The sequence below is a fragment of the Sebastes fasciatus genome, chromosome 13, assembly GCF_043250625.1.
Source record: "Sebastes fasciatus isolate fSebFas1 chromosome 13, fSebFas1.pri, whole genome shotgun sequence".
NCBI classification, from domain to species: domain Eukaryota; kingdom Metazoa; phylum Chordata; class Actinopteri; order Perciformes; family Sebastidae; genus Sebastes; species Sebastes fasciatus.
Window position 1 is genome coordinate 17,327,647 of NC_133807.1, and position 18,032 is coordinate 17,345,678.

At 41.7% G+C, this 18,032-nt stretch overlaps 1 protein-coding gene and 1 long non-coding RNA gene across 3 annotated transcripts in view; one reads left to right on the forward strand and one right to left on the reverse strand.

Annotated features, from left to right (window-relative positions):
- LOC141780580 (uncharacterized) overlaps positions 1-18,032 on the reverse strand; it is a 148,990-nt gene that overhangs the window by 42,161 nt on the left and 88,797 nt on the right. The gene's annotated exons all lie outside the window — the stretch shown is intronic.
- grin2ca (glutamate receptor, ionotropic, N-methyl D-aspartate 2Ca) overlaps positions 15,607-18,032 on the forward strand; it is an 89,906-nt gene continuing 87,480 nt past the window's right edge. The window contains exon 1 of one of the 2 annotated variants that reach the window (XM_074655852.1): positions 15,607-16,856. The gene's annotated coding sequence lies outside the window, so the exon portion shown is untranslated. The remainder of the gene's footprint in view (positions 16,857-18,032) is intronic. The other variant, XM_074655851.1, reaches the window with a different exon arrangement.

The window sequence follows — 18,032 nt, forward strand, 5'->3', positions numbered from 1 at the left end:
CATCAGGATCTAATCTAAATACTCATTCACACACCGATGGCTATGCCTTCGGGAGCAATTTGGGGTTAAGTGTCTTGCTCAAGGACACATCGACATGTGACCTGGAGTAGCCGGGGATCGAACCACCAACATTCCAATTGGTGGACAACCTGCTCTACCCTCTGAGCCACAGCCGTATGTCATTGTTGATACCAATGGATTCATTAGGTTTTCTAGTTTCATATGATTTATGATATGATATTAAAACGGACAAAGCTACGACCTCCGAAAGATCGTTACTGCGTTAAAGAAATTAGTAAAACGGATTACCTTTGACAGCCCTACTATAAATGTATTAATCTAATCATAATTTAGTCCAAAAAAAAAGAAAATGGCCATCAAATTGCCAAGCTCTAAGAGACATATTGAAATTGTTTTTTTGTCCAAACCAAGATTCCAAAACTCAAAAATATATAATATACTGTAAATACTCAATGATACAACAACAACAACAAAGAGCAGTAAATCATCACATTTAAAAATGTGAAGCTGGAACCAGAGATTGTTTTGAAGTTTTGTTGACAAACGACGAATCCACTAATCCCACTATGGGATAAACGCTCTCATTTAATTGGGTAAGAAGCTCAAGGAAATGGAGGTTGTGAGCAAATTAAAATACAGTACATGACAATGTTCAAAGTATGAGCCCATGTATCTCCACAAATGCTGAACAAAACTCTAAATTAACAATTTGAATAGAAATACAACATGATTTATGCATTGACACAGTGTAAAAGCCTCATATGAGCTGTATTATTGAATCCTAACATGGTAAATGTTGTTTTCTTTCTTAGTTAAAATGACAATTCACCTATCCAGTAATTCCCATTTATCTCATAATCTGGACAGGAAATATGAGGTACGTCTTTCAGCTTTTCAGAAAGACTGATTAAAGACAATGTCACAGAGAAAACATAATGAGTTACAGAATCTAGAGGAAAAGAGGACAAGGCGGGGGACTTTGTCTCTCTATAGCAGGGATGTGATTCTTTTCTTTGCTGCACTCTTCCATTAAAAAGCTAAAAAGAGAAATGAGTTTCCTTAAATTTGCCTCCTGCAGCGATACATTATTTTTTTTGACCCATTCCCAAAATGAACTCAATCTGTTACGGCCTAAAGAATAGCGAGCTGAGTGGAGTGATGTTAATACTGGAGTGCACTTTCAGCAGAGGAGCTCAGAAGTGACATTAGGTAAAGAGAAAGAAATACATGCGTGAGTTCAAATAGGAAAAAAAGAAGAGCAGAATAAAGCAGGTAAGACTGAGGAGATGGAGCAGAGGATGAGAGGTGTTTATGATTCTGATCTGAGAAGATGGAAGACTTAAGCTGACATGAACAGATCTTTGTAAAAGAAATGAATGAAACTCTTATTTATCAATGTACCTGACTGTGTTATCTCTCTGGATCTCCGTCACCTCTCACATTCGAACTGAATCATACCCGCCCTCCATGGTTAGACCCATATGTCTGAAATATATCCCATATTTCTTCAAGCTGCTCATGCCTGATATTTTGTGGCTGTATCTAAAATCTAAAAACATGTTGTTTTTACACAAATTTCTTATTTCTTATTTCTATTTTCTTCACACACTGGGGGTGTTTTATTTTGTTCCTACGTACGTATATATTTTTTTGAAAACTGTTGTTTTTGTCATTAGTACTTTCAGTACAGAATGCAAATATTACACGGCGAAAGAGCGACACTTTTTTTGGAACAAGGTCGATTTTCTAAGCTTTCGCACCACGAATAAAGGCATCATCCAGTCATGTTGAACGGGTTAAATTGCAACTGGATTTATGAAACAACATGGAGGCGCCGTAGTCCGAACCAAGCCGGCAAAATGTATTACTCCTTTCCACCTTGACAAAGGCAGAGCAGACCAGATCTACTCCTGCCGTTCTTACCTTTCACAATAAACGTATAATATTCACAGGTGAGTATTTCGCATTTTTGTGTCGTTTATTTGTCACGTCCACAAGTGTAAAGGCCTTTAAAGTAGAATCAAGACGGATGGAAAACAAACGCTACGAGTTGTACAGAATAAAACAGTGGTACAACACATGGGGAACACTAGAAACTGATGAGCACGGCCCAACTTTCCACAAATCACTGGAAAAGTCTTTGATAAATTGATAGCATTGCACACAAAAAGTCTCCACTGTAACGAAACCTAGTTAAAGGACAGATTCAACCAAAATTACTAACATGGTAATTAATGAGTGCAAACTGATACATTACTTTTATCTAAATATTAAATATGTTTACCAAATATTTTAATAAAATTAAGATACAGCTTGAAATTAAATGCACATTAATCGTGAAAAGCTAATATCATATGACAGATTTTACCTTACAAGTGCTCTTTCAGAGGCTTTTTTAACCAAAACAAATCAGGGACGGAGCTCTGATATCACCGGTAAACGTGTTCCTATATAAACCAACATGTGGTTCATAGTGAAATCACAATATCGACATGAAGACGTATCGGTCTAGGCCTGCTCTCTCCTCTCTCTGCTGCCAAGGCGCTCAGGATTTAGAACAACTACTAGTGTCCATCTGCACACCGGATTTAAAATGTGGCTTCGCTGTGACCCGTCTGTTGTCCGAGGCCTCTGGAGACGGAGGGAGGAGAGGACGGCGTGCCAGAAAACCCTCACTCACTCTGACAGCCTCCGTCCTCCACAAACATGTGCAGTTATGCTGCTGCTTTACTGGTGGAAAGATCATTACCAAAAGGTGTCAAACAACGAGTCCTCAAGAAGCATAATCAGGGGTTTCTCTCTGCTGTCAAACCGATCATGTGACTCATACTGTGCTAGACATTATTATTAATGGGATTTATTCTGCACCTTTAGGAGGATAATTGTAAGATGCTGGCTAGGTTGATAAAAAGTTTTGGAATAAAATGTGCAACCTGCAGGTTGGTGTGTACGACCTGTGAAAAATGAGGATGTACATGAGAGAATCTGTGTCCTGGACGATCCTGCCTGTTGGTTTAAGGCGGCTTACTGGGCGTCTGTTCCAGCCAAATCCATTTTTATTCACCCTGTGGATTATAGGACTGGTTGGCAAGGCTGCTCTAGTAGTACCGAAGCCAAAAAAGGCCCATGCAGGTGGATGCCCTGCATGTAGAGCATGGAAAATTGTGGATACCTCACATGTGCATGTTTTTTTTCTACCATATTGCCACCTTTTAAGCCAAAAAGGGCCAACGCTTTGGATGCTGAATCAAATCACATAGTGTTTGAGTGGTTATCACTCTGAGTGGCCTTTAGAGGGTGCTGACACACTGGTGATGACAGCAGCTGTCTGCTGTACAGGTGCTGAGGACACACTTCTCAGTCGCAGCATGTGTGTGAAGTCTCGGGGATGGTGCTAACAAGTGACGCTCGCCTGCAGAGAACGTCCTCGATCACACGTCAGACCGAGCCACAGCACACGGGAGGAGACACAAACGGACTGACTGGATGCTGCTCAGGCTGAAATCTGATCATCTTAGTTTTCATCATCATCACAACTTAAAAGATGTGTTTAATTAATACTATGGAGTGTTAATAAATGGAATACATACTAAACAGAGGCACTTATGCCTACATGGCCAGAAGTATGTGGACACATTAACACTGATGTTTGGTGATAAGGTTTGGCTCCAGTTCCAGTTTTCATCGCAGAGGTGTTGGATGTGGTTGAGGTCAGGACTCTGCAGACCAGTCAAGTTCTTCTGCACCAAACTGGGAAAACCATTTCTTTATGGAGCTGGCATTGTGCAACAGATTACGCTCGCCGCAATATTTGTAATGCGAAATGCAAAGCTGGCCAGGGCAACACATCCCACATGTGCGTCAGCAGTCTCACGCTCTGCCCCAGTGACAGACTGTGACAGGCTAGAGGTTGTAGGGACGAGTTTGGGAGGGGAGAGGGAGGTACAGTGGGGATGTGTTGTGTGGTGTGTATAATCTGCTAAATGTATAGCAATGTTGAAATTGAGAAGTTTGGACTTATTTTCTACAACTGAAATTTTTGTTATTACAGAGTACCAGAAAAAAGGTACTTTTGAGTAGCGGTACAAAATTCGAGGTACCGGTACTCGTTCAAATGTAAATGGTTCCCGACCATATTGTGCACAGGGGCATTGTCACATTGAAACAGGAAAGGGCCTTCCCCAAATTGTTGACACAAAGTTGGAAGAACACTACTGTCTAAAATATCTCTGTATGCTGTAGTAATTCATATTTCCTTTCTCTGTTCCAAAGTGGATAAGCCCAAACCAGTGGGCAACTCCGGGGTCTGAAAAGTGAAGTCAATGCTGAAGTGCCTAAAACTTGCATTCTTTCTAACAGCCAGCAGGGGTCGACTCCTCTGGTCGCAAAAAGAAGTCTGATTGTATAGAGGTTTATGAGAAAATGACCCTACTTGTCACTTGATTTATTACCTCAGTAAACATTGTAAACATGAGTTTATGGTGTTTAAATCTGGTCCCATTTAGAGTCAAATAGACCATAAAGCAGGGTATGCTTTAGGGCGTGGTTACGTTGTGATTGACAAGTCGCTACCACGGGGTTGTCCGGTCTGGGAGTTGTCCGTGTTTTCGTCTTAGAACTTCATCCCTTTCACAGTGTGTTTTCAGTTCATGAAAGTTAATTGTAACATTTTGGTTGCCTAAAAAAAATGTCTTATACAGCATTCGGTTGTAATTTGCTCCACCCTCTTGTGTCACTTCCGGTTGCAAATAACCAAGATGGCTACGGCCAAAAACCAAGATAGCGAAGACTAAAGTGCCAACCTCAAGGCTTCAAAGCCATAGCCCACAAACCAATGGGTGATGTCACGGTGACTGCTGGTGCCTTCATATGGGGTCGTGTTTACGAGATGGGAAGTCGTGTACACGATATGCGTGGCGTTCAAGTGGTTAAGTTGTGAAGAACACCGCTGCTACGCAACGGCAATATTAACGTTACTGTTGGCGTCTAGAAGCCACAGAGGCTAACAATTTAGCAAGCTAGCAAGTGGGTAACATAATGCAGTAAATGCAAAGGTATAATGACAGAGGAGAAAGGATGAGGCTGTTGGGAATATCAACATTTTCCTCAGACATATTATAGAATTACCAAGAAAAACAATATATGACTAAAATTACAATATACAATATATGCCCCGAAAAATTAACGTCTATGAGGTCTGCCATTTCTGACAACGTCAACAAACACGTCACAAGTCGTGTACTTGGAGCTTTCAGAAACTTTCCACTTACGAGGTCGTAAATACCAAGAGGGAGGCGTTCATATGGACTCATCTCGTAAACACAGTAAACACAACCCCATTTGAAGGCACCATACGTCCACTACTTATATACACACCGATCACCCATCACATTATGACCACTGACAGGTGAAGTGAACATTGATTATCTCTTTACACGCTAGTATGTCCATAATTTAAGTGTAATTCTTCTACTCATACTGCTTCTGATTTCTGTGAACATGCTTACTGTATTTTTTGTGTGATGAATTGTACAAATGGGGATAACGGTGCACACCTTCTGACAGTCTGGACATCCATGGTGTTGCATTCTTCACTCTTGCAAAGTTAAAAGATTTCCTGGACACAGTTGTGCTTTGGGGTTCTATAAATAAACGTGATTATCAGCAGGCTGTGATGTCTTGTTGAAGCACACACTTAGCAGCGGGGCCCCTGCAGCAGCACAGTTATGTATCTCCGCTGCATCTTTAACTTTTCTATCACATCCATCAGCTGCAGTAACTGTCCTCCCAGAAACACAGAGGCTTCATATCACTCTGTGACAGTTGAGCTAACAGCTTTGGATTGCAAACATCTCTCCCCTCTGGTGTGCAGTTCTGTTTGTTACAGGATGATACCGGCATGTGTCTGCCATCAGGATGTGTGTTTGACAAAGACGGAAGTTTACCATTATCAGATTGTAAAACACTGATGCATCAGCTCTGTGTACAATCGTTTGTGACTATAGAGCCGAGCTAAGCTCAGCTGCTGGTGGCAGATAGTATATGAGGAAATAAACTTGCTTGTATAACAAACAAGCTCTATAAAAAAGAAGCTAATTTTCTGTATATTTGGATCGTTTTTGTTTTCCTCCTTTTTGGCGACATATGGCAGGTAACAGAGAAAATGGACCAGAGGCCTGAGCGCTGTTGTTGAGTTGTTTACAGTGACTGCATCATCCATCAGGAAACAGGTCTCAGCTTGGCATGAGTTCCCAGAGTGCACAGATGCTTAATGGCATGACAGGTTGTGTCCAGGCTCTCAGGCCCCGACCGAAACGCCGCTGGCTGCTGGACGGAGATGCCAGACAGCCTCGGGACACCCAGCGGACTGGCCATCTGAGGCTGAGGCTCCAGGCGCTGATGGTTGGTAAAAAAGAGGTGTGAAGAGCTGAATGACACCACGGTGCCCAGCCTCGGAGATGACTATATGACCTGGAGACAGGACGATTAGCATCATGGGTGAGAGGAACATTTGGTTGTGAGGAAGCTTCATTTCACACATCATTTACATTTTGTTTTATGAGATAGCATCTGTCAAATGACTCTGATGGCAGAAGTATGATTGGGTTGGATGATGATGGCAGGACATACTCCAGGTTTTATGTTATGCTGCTTTATGTGAGCTTGTGAGGTTGTTTTTTTTCAACATATGTCTACATATTTTGCCTTGTATTTTATGTTCAATCTGTGTTTAACCTGGCTGTTACTAGGGGTGTAAGAAAATATCGATACACTTGAGTATCACAATGATATTTTTTGTGTGTATTGATTCTTAAAAACACAATTTGTAATCAATGTTTCACATGCAAAGATTGGTGGGAGACAGTGGCTCAGATTGCACAAAAAGTGGTGCTATGATGTTAAATAAATGCAAACACAGATTCTAAAGTTCTGATTGCATAAAAAAGTAAACTTTTTTTTTTACTCAGATTTTATGCATATGGTGGTGTGTTCATTATACTATGACAACTTTCCTAAAATAAGATTTAGAAAATTGCAATACATTGCCTTGCTTACAATACTGCAATATATTGAATCGTACCGCCAGATTGCCGATCACCAGACACAAATCTCTCACAGAGAACAATAAATTGAAAGTTGAAGTTAACATTTGCAGATTCAGTTTTTATGCTATAAACATGGCTGTTAAATAACAACTCCTCAGAAACTTACTGAAATTACAGCTTGACTACATTTTATCATTTTAAACATAATCAAAGTTTTTGAGTTTGTGAGAATTGCACATGTAACCCTTCAACTGATCCCAAAGCAGCTGATAGTTTCAGATATTTTAACACAAATACGTATGTACGTATTATAATACGTATATGTCTAGTTTCATATTCATAAATCCTTAAATGCAGGACGTGTAATGGTGTACTGTTATATTGTGGTATTGTAACTGTTGCATAACAAAAGAATCCTAATACATCTTTCACCACTGATCTTGGAGAATACCTACATTTCACAATACAGCATGGCTTTGATACAACTCCTCAAACCTTAACTACAGAATAGGCACTTTCTCAGTGCCTTTAAAAAAAAAAAAAAAAACGATGAGCATTTTTCAGTTTTCGGTCAAAAAGTCAAATTCCTGGGCAGCAATGGTTTCAATGAAAAGGAAATTGCTGAGAAAATGAAGAAAAATGAAGATCTGAATTACAAGTGTGTAACGCACTACTAACAAATCTGTCACGTAGATCTCAAGAGGTCGCACTCGACACTGCCAAGCAGATGAATGGTTGTCGAGACAATCAAACGACGAACAGATGAGAACAGCTTTCTCCCATATCAAAATATCCCATATCAAAGTCACAGAATTTGTTGAACCAAACACCTCCTCGCTGTAAAAACATAACACTATTTTCACAATTGCTACTTAGAGAGCACAGAAATTTCTCCGATGACCACAAGAGATCACTTGGCAGGAAAGCGTCAATCTCGGAAACCATCTGCTATTGGTGTGATGGCGGTCGACGGATAACCCTCTGGGGGCAAGTGGTTATATTTCTGGGGTATTCGGCGGATATCCGGGCCAAGACTTCCCTTTCCGTGTGCTGCATTGTTTACAGTCCGATTAGCAACTTGAAATGTGATACTGCAGTTGGAGTTGAGAGACGATGTTTACGGCGGGATTGTTTCACAAGTAGTGAGTTTACAAACTAATTTTAAACCAACTAAAAGCTAAATCATCGTCAGACGATAGCCGATGGGTTCCCGGATTGCATGTCGGCCAATGCGTTTCCACTTCTTTTGCTCTCCACAGGGACTGTTAACATGCATTGAACCAAAGCCTGCTCAAACATGATCGGTCAACACTACTTGGACTACACGGAAACCAGAACTCTTCCAGTACCAAAATCGTGTCACGTTGCCTAGAGATAAAGGTGATGCAGGGAAAGCGTATTTATGACCATTGTTTTAACAGCATTTCAGTGTGAAGCAAGTCCTACCTACACACTGAAATGATCAATGGTCTTATGTAACCTAGACATCTAAAAATCACCTGAAATTCAGCACGGTTTTAAAGACGTCTTGTGACCTGAAAGTAGCCAAATCAATACTTACTTAATAGCTACTATTATTAAACATCACTGCCACAGACTGTAGGCTAAGCACATACCGTTCATTCTTGAAAAGAGGGCTAATAAATCAAGACATCTGATCATGATTCATCAACAAACAACATGCTTGAGAATTAATATTTGTTTGTTTGGATTTATAGTTTGTTGTCAGAAGCAGCAGCGTTGGAGGAAAAGAGACTGAGAGCACCGAGAGCCTCGATGTGAACAGAGAAACAGGTTTCAGGGTGTAAGCTGAGATTGCCACTGCTCGATACTTGGAGACGACGGGGATAAATTCGGCCTGCCTCTTGGGATCTACGACAGCCAAGTTTGGCCTTTTACCTCGCTGTTTTTCCCCGCCTCAGTCACAAGAACACTTCTGAAAATAGCTACAAGAAAACCCAGACAGAGAAGAGAAGCGTGTTTGTAAATGCCAGGAGTTTGGCAACTGCCGTGATGACGTTTGTGAGGATATTATTTTGGGTCAGATGTGTTTTTCTGCCATATTGTCCGGTGAGGCGGGAAGGCCAGGCCACAAAGAGAGAACATATGCCTGCCTTTTCCTCTGCCGCCGCCGCTGACATGTGTTACTTCCTCCATGCTCAGCCCACCTGCTCGGCCAAACCTTATAGTTTACTATGAATGCCAGCCTACAGCCACAGCGTGCACAATGTGGCAGTCTGCAGAGATGAGTCTTACCCAGGCTCGTCAGAGAGGAATTTGAATCGGCTTCAAATGAAGTGAATCAGAACTGCTCCAAAATAATCAGTAATTCTTCTTGCACATCATAATCATATTTACACATTGGGTTACTGAGCAAACATGCATTCATTACAATTCATGAGAGAAATATAGTTAAGACTTAAGTTATTGTTTGCAATTTGTAGGGCTGTCAAAGTTAACTCGGTAATAACGCGTTAACGCAAATTTATTTAAACACCACTTTCTTTAATGCATTAATGCAACTTGCAAGGTTGTAGTGGTTTTAAAGCTAGAGTGAAGATACTGGCATCATATGAAACTAGAAAACCTAAGGAATCTGTTAGTACCAACCATGTTATAGTAGCTTGTCGCGAAGGAGAATAACGCTCCAAAGTTAAACTACATTTTGGCGAGGAATAACTGTCATGGCCATTTTCAGAGGGGTCCCTTGACGTCTGACCTCAAGATATGTGAATGAAAATGGGTTCTATGGGTACCCACGAGTCTCCCCTTTACAGACATGCCCATTTTATGATAATCACATGCAGTTTGGGGCAAGTCGTAGTCAAGTCAGCACACTGACACACTGACAGCTGTTGTTGCCTGTTGGGCTGCAGTTTGCCATGTTATGATTTGAGCATATTTTTTATGCTAAATGCAGTACCTGTGAGGGTTTCTGGACAATATTGTTTTGTGTTAATTGATTTCCAATAATAAATATATACTTACATTTGCATAAAGCAGCATATTTTCCCCCTCCCATCTTGATAAATACTTGACAAATCTCCCTTTAAGGTACATTTTGAACAAATAAGAAAATATGCGATTAATTTGCGATACAATATTTGAATCAACTGACAGCCCTAGACTCTACACATGGTGGCTTTATACTGTGGATTTTAGGAAGTCTGAATTTATATTAAGGAGTGACTGTTACTGCTTGTAATGGATAGACTGATCAAAGGCATGCAATTATTAAAAAAAGTAGTTTTACACTCAAAAGTAATTTTCACAATCCTTAAATGACTTTTACAAAGGTCTGAATCTGCACAGGTTTCATGTTCCTAGAGAATGAGTTATTCTTAAACATTATTATTAGTTGTGACTTCTAAAAGTTAAGGAAGGATGGTAAGTAGCACCATTAATCATCGGTCAGAGTATCATGTATCCGTTCTTGGCTACAGTGACACCAGACGGAGCCTGTTATCCTCAACAACAAGCACAAACCTGAAAACCCACCCAACACCAGCCGACACGTAATTACCTCTTGCTTTACAGTCCCATCCGTTTGCCTTATCGATCACTTATCGATCGAGGATAGCCAACTCTATAAGCTGTTGATCACAAGCAGGGGATTCATGGACATTTATTATGGTAGAGCGATCGATTGGGGTCATGCTGTCCAGCCTCCACCGTCGGCCGCAGAGAGAAACAAATATGGCCTTGCCGACACATCTCTCAGTGCAGCCCTGACAGCCTCATAAAATCCCCCTGATGTCCTCCTGCTTGGGAGAAAGGATTCATTTTTCCAGGGATTCATCCACAGGGTGAAAAAATTAAGATTAATGGCTTTTTTTGTGCTCTGCGACAGTTTGCAATTGTCTTTGTGAGGGAGATTGTTTGCAGCTTGGCAGTGTAATATATGCAAATGTGACCTGGAAGTGCATAAATGGGTGCTCACAAAATCATTTTGTGCTTATCGAAAGTCTCGGGGGAAGTGTAAAAGCAGAGTACAGGCTGAAATACTAAAATGTTAAGGATTAAGGCAAAGTGCATTAGGAAGCACAGATAAGGGTGTTTTTGAACAATAATTTCTCGTGCAAATCAGCAGGTGTATTTCTCTTCTGTGAACTCTAGGGGGGGCTCATGCCCTGACCCTAACAGCAAAGTGGGGCTAAAACAGCTTCAGGCAGCATGTTTGTGGTGAGTTTGAGAGAAGAAGGGACAGACATGAGTCACCTGCAGACAGCCTGTTAAAGTCAAGTCTGTCTTACTGCTGTGTTCTGTCCTGAAAGACAGCGTGACCTTTAAAAATATCTAAACTTTACACATCCTGCAGACCGATGACAACAACACTGATGTCCTGTGCTGAGAGGAGGGCAGGTGAAATAAGCAGTGAGGAGAACATCTGTTGGATGATGATCAAGGTCAGCCAAGGTCAAAGCTCAGGTTGTATTTTAGCACAGTGGGTGAAGAAGAAAACTCTCCAATGTACCATTCTCAGCATGTCAGAGGTTTCTTGAACACCTTCAGTAAGTTATTTCACGTCATAAAGAAGCATATCACATCATGCATATCGTGAGCTTTATGTCAAATTATAAAATCAAAGCTTAATGGGATGCAGGAGGAAACAAGCAGCTAAAGAGAGAGCACGCGATCGGAGGATTGCTCCACCTCCTTTTTTGCATCCATAAAATCTAACATTTATGTTAAAACCTCTCCTCCTTAAAGTGGCAGTCTCGAAGATTTCCATTTAACTAAATGTCTATTAAGTCACCATCTATCGCCAAATGAGGAAACACAATGGTGATTGAGCCTATGGCCCACTGATAAAAATATTGCAATATTTATACTGTATATTATGAAAAGGGTGTCTGTGGTGATATTCCTGGAAAAAATGCTGTTGTAAAATGGAACAATTCGGAAAACTTGAAGCTTATGAACATAGAAATAGGATTTTTCTATTCTATTTCTGCTCCAGTATCAACAAAAAGGCTTCGTCCGAAATCACATACTATACTCAACAGGTGTTGTACCGTTCAACATACTTTTGTGTGAATAAACAGTAGTATGTATCTTTTCAGACACACTGAGCAATAATTTACGTCGTCACTTCCTGAGAGCCTCCTTGCCGGATGGAGACGTGTAACCATGGTAACCCGTGCCAACCTCATGTGACCAAAATTATGATTTGTGAGAATCAAAGTCTGAATTAATTAAAAAATATACATTACGCCTAGCAAAGCGTAATCTTATACTTACACTTAAATTGTAGCGTTATTGACATTACAGAGCTGTCTGTCAACGTCTGTTATGAACGTTGTCGTCACTACCGCATTGCATTGTGGGATATGTATGCTGGCATAGTGTCCAGTGTTTGTATACCGTAATGCCATAATACCATTGGGTTGCGTCCGAAATTCCACACTAACATGCTATTTAGCACGCTAAAACAGTATGTGACATTTTTTAGTATGCATTTTACAAAGTCAGTACCAAAAAATTTCTATCCAGGGTGTCAAATCCACTTCCACACATTACCTCTCCGACTTGCTAGTTTACTCAATTCTACAGACGTGTAGTAACAATAGCTCAAATTGTGAATAAAATATGACAGCCCTAATTCACTGCAATCCAGCTGCGCAGGGAACTTAAAAAAAACAAACATTTATTGAAGTCAACAAGAGCTTCAAATCCGAGGGCTCACTTTGATTCATTGCAGTCAGTGAAACTGCTACAATTAAGTCAGAAGTGGGTTTTATGTATTAACGTCCATAAAAGAGGGTAAGGTCTAATCATCTTCCAGTGAGTGATGTATCCCATATCCCCATAGACCCTGTTGATGTTAAAATGCCCAACTTTACAGCAGAAATAAACATGTTTGCAGCCTGGTACAAAACATTTTTTTTAATGACGACTGTACGGGGGTGAATTTTTATATCACTCACCTGCTGAAATTATATTAAGGCTTAAAGTTATGCAGAACTAAGGGCATAACAGGCTAGCTGCTAGCTCAGACGTGTTTGTGGTGTTGGTGCCTTTTGGAGAATTTTTCTTGCAAATATTGAACAAATAATACGGCTCTCTCTGCGGTTAATTGTACTAACAGACCGTCCAAGAAGTCTGTGCTCAAGTTTTTTCGCTGGGTGAAATTTGGCGAGGCTGCCAAACAGTAGTCCACAAACAAATGTGTGATGTCACAGTTTTCTCAAACTAAAAGATTGTCTAATTAATAACAAACTGCAGCTTGAAGTCCTAGAGTTTCATGAAGTCCAGCAGCTCAATGAGTCTTAGTGAAACCAAATCATTACGCTCCAGAAACAAGCCGGAAAAACGGAGAATCGCTTGTTTTCATTTTTTCACCATTTTTTGCAAGAAGAACCAGTTAAGTCTACAATAGTAGGCTCTGATTACAAATGAGGGGGTTCATGTCCCCACATACTGTAAAAACAGAAAATCAAATCATACCAATATTGTACATTTGTTAAGCTGATGTTTGAAAAATAAACTCGCACTCTCTGGTGGACAAACTACATGTTTCAAAATTACCTGAAACATGTCTTTGTCATCCATGTACTGCAATACATTGTTACTCTTTTACCAACATCCACACTCATGAGATACTGTATATACAGTACAGTACAACATTATGTGGCCAAACGTATGTGGACAGAACTGGTTTGGGGCCCTTAGTTCCAAGGGAAATATTGATGCTACATCATACTATACTGTTTTAAACAACAGTATCATTCCAGTTTTGTGCCAACAATTCGTCAAACTTCCCTGTCTCAACGTCACAATGTCCCTGTGCACAAAGCCAGGTCCATAAAGAAACCGTTTTCCCAGTTCGGTGTGGAAGATCTTGGCTCACCTGCGCCCAGAGTCCTGAACTCAACCCCATCCAACACCTTTTGGACGAACTGGAACGCAGACTGCATCACCCAACATCAGCGTAGGACCTAACTAAAGCTCTTGTTGCTGAGTGGGAACAAATCCCTGCCAGCAGGCAAAGAACGTATATCGCTAAGAAGTAAAAGTCAATTGGTGGTTCCATCAGCAATGCCCAGCAGCCAGTAGACTACCAGTGGACTACCAGACGTCAGTAAAACGTCCGCCTACAAAGTGCTATTGTCATAACTTTAATGTCTCTACCAAAATGGCCTGTGTTTAACAATAAAAATATTATAAATATGCATACTATTATAACTTTTGTTATACTAACTTACTAACTTACTTATTTATTTATTAAACTTTTTTGCCCGGCTGCTTCCCAGAGGAGCATAAAGTGAGCGATGGACATAAACGGAAGTTAGAAAAAATCCAGCACACAGATTTTGAGATCAATCTCAAACTTTTTCATGTCAAGGACGTCCAAAATCAATGTCCAATAGACCACAGACCGTGGATGTATAAGAGGTTGTGCACTGTGCTTTTGCCCTGCGTGTTAGTAAATGGCCTACAACTACATTAAATCCTGTTTATATCATGCTACTAGCACAACTAGCTACTGGCCGATACAGCCTTGTTGTGTTGGAACAGAGATATTAATGTCGGTGCAGTCCCGTGGGTCTGATGCATGTTCATTATGCTGAGGAAAGTTTTTAGTTCATTTAGGACACAATGACTTCAATGAGGGCTATTTGAGTGTTTGAACCGGGATGTTGATTTACCTCGAAAAGAAAATCCTCTGATTTACAGACGTGTCTTTATACATCCATGCAAATGGACTCATAGGCATTTTCAGTACAAAATGGCGAAAGCACTACCGCAGCGCCATTTAGAAGCTATTGTCAAAAAAGCACCAGAGTTTTGCCTCTTTGCTTCTACACTCATTGAGTCAGGTTCCAAGATCTGGTGGAAAACGTGAAATCAGAAGAGTGGAGGCAGATTAATGCCGGTTTTGGAATGACTTGTAAGGATGTCCACATACTTGTGACCATGGAGTGGGAAAAACTTGTCCATGCTCTCTGATGGAAAAACTATGTTATAATGACAAGACTGTTTCTAAACCACCTCAAACTCTGACATTTCTGTACCGAAATTCCTTTCTATATATCGTCCAGCGTGATACTGATATAGCTTTGATGAGCTAAAATCAGCCAGTCAGGCTCTAAGGTATGCTTGCATATGGTAATATACACATAAAGTAGAGTATTTAAGTACTGCACACATAGACCTCCATGCATACTGTACGTACAAAGGCACATACAGTTCATACTTGAAGAGATAAAGCACAAAGAGAGGAAAGAAAAAGGTGAGCATTGACTCCGTTTGTCCCAGAGAACGTTTCAAGGACAAACCTGTTGATGTGAGCTGCGGCAAGACAGACGAGACACGGAGCGTAACGGGAGACGCGGAAAAATAAAAAAAAGGACGAGTTGACAAATGAATGGGTCCCGGGGAAGAGTGATGAGAGATGATGCGTTGTACTGAGATGGTTGAAAAAGAGGCTGTAGTATGTTGAGAGTTGTACGGCAGAGGGAGGGAAATAAACGGGAGGGGTGGAGGGAGGGAAGGGAAACGGAGAGGAGGGAGGGAGAATGAGAGGATAAATCCTTACTACATAATGATTAGAGCTCACAAGCCCTTCCTGTGACACGGAGTGTAGGAGTTAGGATTACAGCCGGTCAGTGAAGCTAGAGTCAGCCCTGCTGATGGAGGAAGGAGGGGCACAGGTAGGAAAAGACAAACAAGTGCAGTTAACTGGAGACCAAACAAACAAGGTGTGTTTCCAGGGGGAGGCAGGGGGCGGTTCCAGCAAAAGAGACACATTAGAAGATATTTCTAACTCCAGAGGCTGACTCGCATCTGTCCCTCTTCTCCGGCCATCTGTCGCCGGCCGCCGACATCCTCGTCCCGGGCAGCTGGATCATTTCTTTGAGTCTTATTTTGATGGAGCGGCCACAAGAGCGCCACTCGCACCAGAGGAGGGCGAAGACGGGAGACTGGAAAACAAGGGTCACCCTGCACAATCTGTGATAGATGGGACTCACAGTGTGGACAGGTGCCAAATATGGAGTACATCTGTGTCTGTGTGAGCTGGGCAGTGACGGACAAGGACGAGACTGAAGAGTTGAATGTTGAGGATTTGCTTTGCGCTGATATTTATAACATGGTGTAAGTTTCTGGCAGCTTACGGAGCTTTTCTGAAGTCTCACTCACCAGCCAAGAGAGGAATTATCTTTTCCCCCCAGAGGTGAGCAGCTGCTGAAGACCTTAAAAAAGACAACTGCTTCACACACAGATATGCAGGCTGACAGGTTTCTCCTCAAAGCATTCTGGGACATGGTACCTGAAAGCCTGAGGTAGCTGTCTCAACTTTAATTCTAACCTGGAACGTTTAGCCTCGAGCTCAAGTGCAACTGTGGACGATTTGTTCATTTGTTTTGTTTCTCTTTTCCCTCCTCCTCCTCCTCCTCCTCCTTCGGCACCTGCTCACTCCGATCTCCCTCCATCACTCCGTCCATCCTCCTCCTGCTCCTCCTCTTCTTCTTCCCTCCCCCCCCTTTTTACCAGCGAGTGATAATGTGACCTTCTGCCAAAGTGCTGGAAACCATGCCACCGTCGCAGCGGGCTCCTCTGTTGCTGCCACTGAAATAGACTCAAACAAGTGCAGGGAGAGGAAGAGGAAGGGAGGAGGGAGAGAGAGGACGAAGGAGGGAAAGGAAGAGAAGAAGAGGGCCAAAGGGGAGAGAAAGAAGGAAGAGAAAGGAAGAAAAAAAGAAAAGAAAAACGGAAGCAGGACAGCTGAAGCTGCAGACACGGGATGAGTGGTGACGAGCCAGGGCTGGATGTGGATTGCCAACACAGGTAACGGATCACCTTCATCTACCACTTAGTGCTGCACTTAGATGTGTCATCACTACACTGATCGCAACATTGATCTGTCTGCTCATGGTTAAAGGTTCTTTTTCACTTTAAAAACTGAGTATGGCCAAGTATGGAGATGCTTTCTGCTTCTTTTTGTTGTGTTTGGAGGTGTGTTGTGGTTGTTTTTTTTAAGTAGCATCCCCCCTCCTTCTTCCTCCTCCTCCTCCTCCTCCTCCTCCTTCTCTCTTCTAACTGTCAATAGAGGAATTGTCAGAGCGCAGAAGATCATATCAAAAGCAGGACTCAACAGGATCCTTGTCAGGGGATCAGGCAGCACGCTGTGTTTGGCTTTTGTGCCCGTTGTAAGTGTGAGTGGTGGCTGTAACTGTTGCTTTAACTCAGCGAGCTGCCGGGGGGATTAAGCAGAGCGGATCGATGCGTCATTGTAAACAGTTAGAGCAGCTGAGAGGGGCTTTGATACCTGCCCGCCGGACCTGGGATGATGCTGCTGCTGCTGCTGCTGCTGCATGGGAAATTGAACTGCCACTGAAGAGTGACTTTTCAGGATGCGAGAGAATGAGAGGTTCCTGTAATTATTGAAGGATCCGTTCTGGCACTTTGGCTCCATTAATACAGAGCATGTCTTTTTTTTGAGGCATGAGAATGAGACCTGAATTGGTAAACTGACAGCTCCCGTTCTGTTATATCGGTTATATGAATGCTGAAAGTGACTGTCGCTGACATGTGGAGCAGATGAACTAAATGAAAAGATAAAGAAAATAGTCTCAACTGATACTTTGTAAAGGTGTAAGACCTTTTAAGTTAACCCAGAGAAACAATCAAAGCAAGGCAATAAATAGAAAAAAAAGGAAAGAAAACAAGAGCAGCAGAGCAGAACAAGGACAAAGACATATTTCATACAAACACTGCCACGAGATTGTAGCTAAATCACCGGCTACAAAGTGTAATAACCTGTAGAAGCAGCTGCTTATCATCAATGTGTGTCCTCATTACAATGTGTCAAGGGATCGTCTAAACACACAGGGAGGAATCCATCCATAACACCTGATCAGATCGTCCATAACTGAGTAACCGTCCCTTTATCAGTTAGATTATTTTGTCATGGACCACAAAAGCCTGTCCAACTGAAACGTACCGGATAGAGACAAAAGGAGA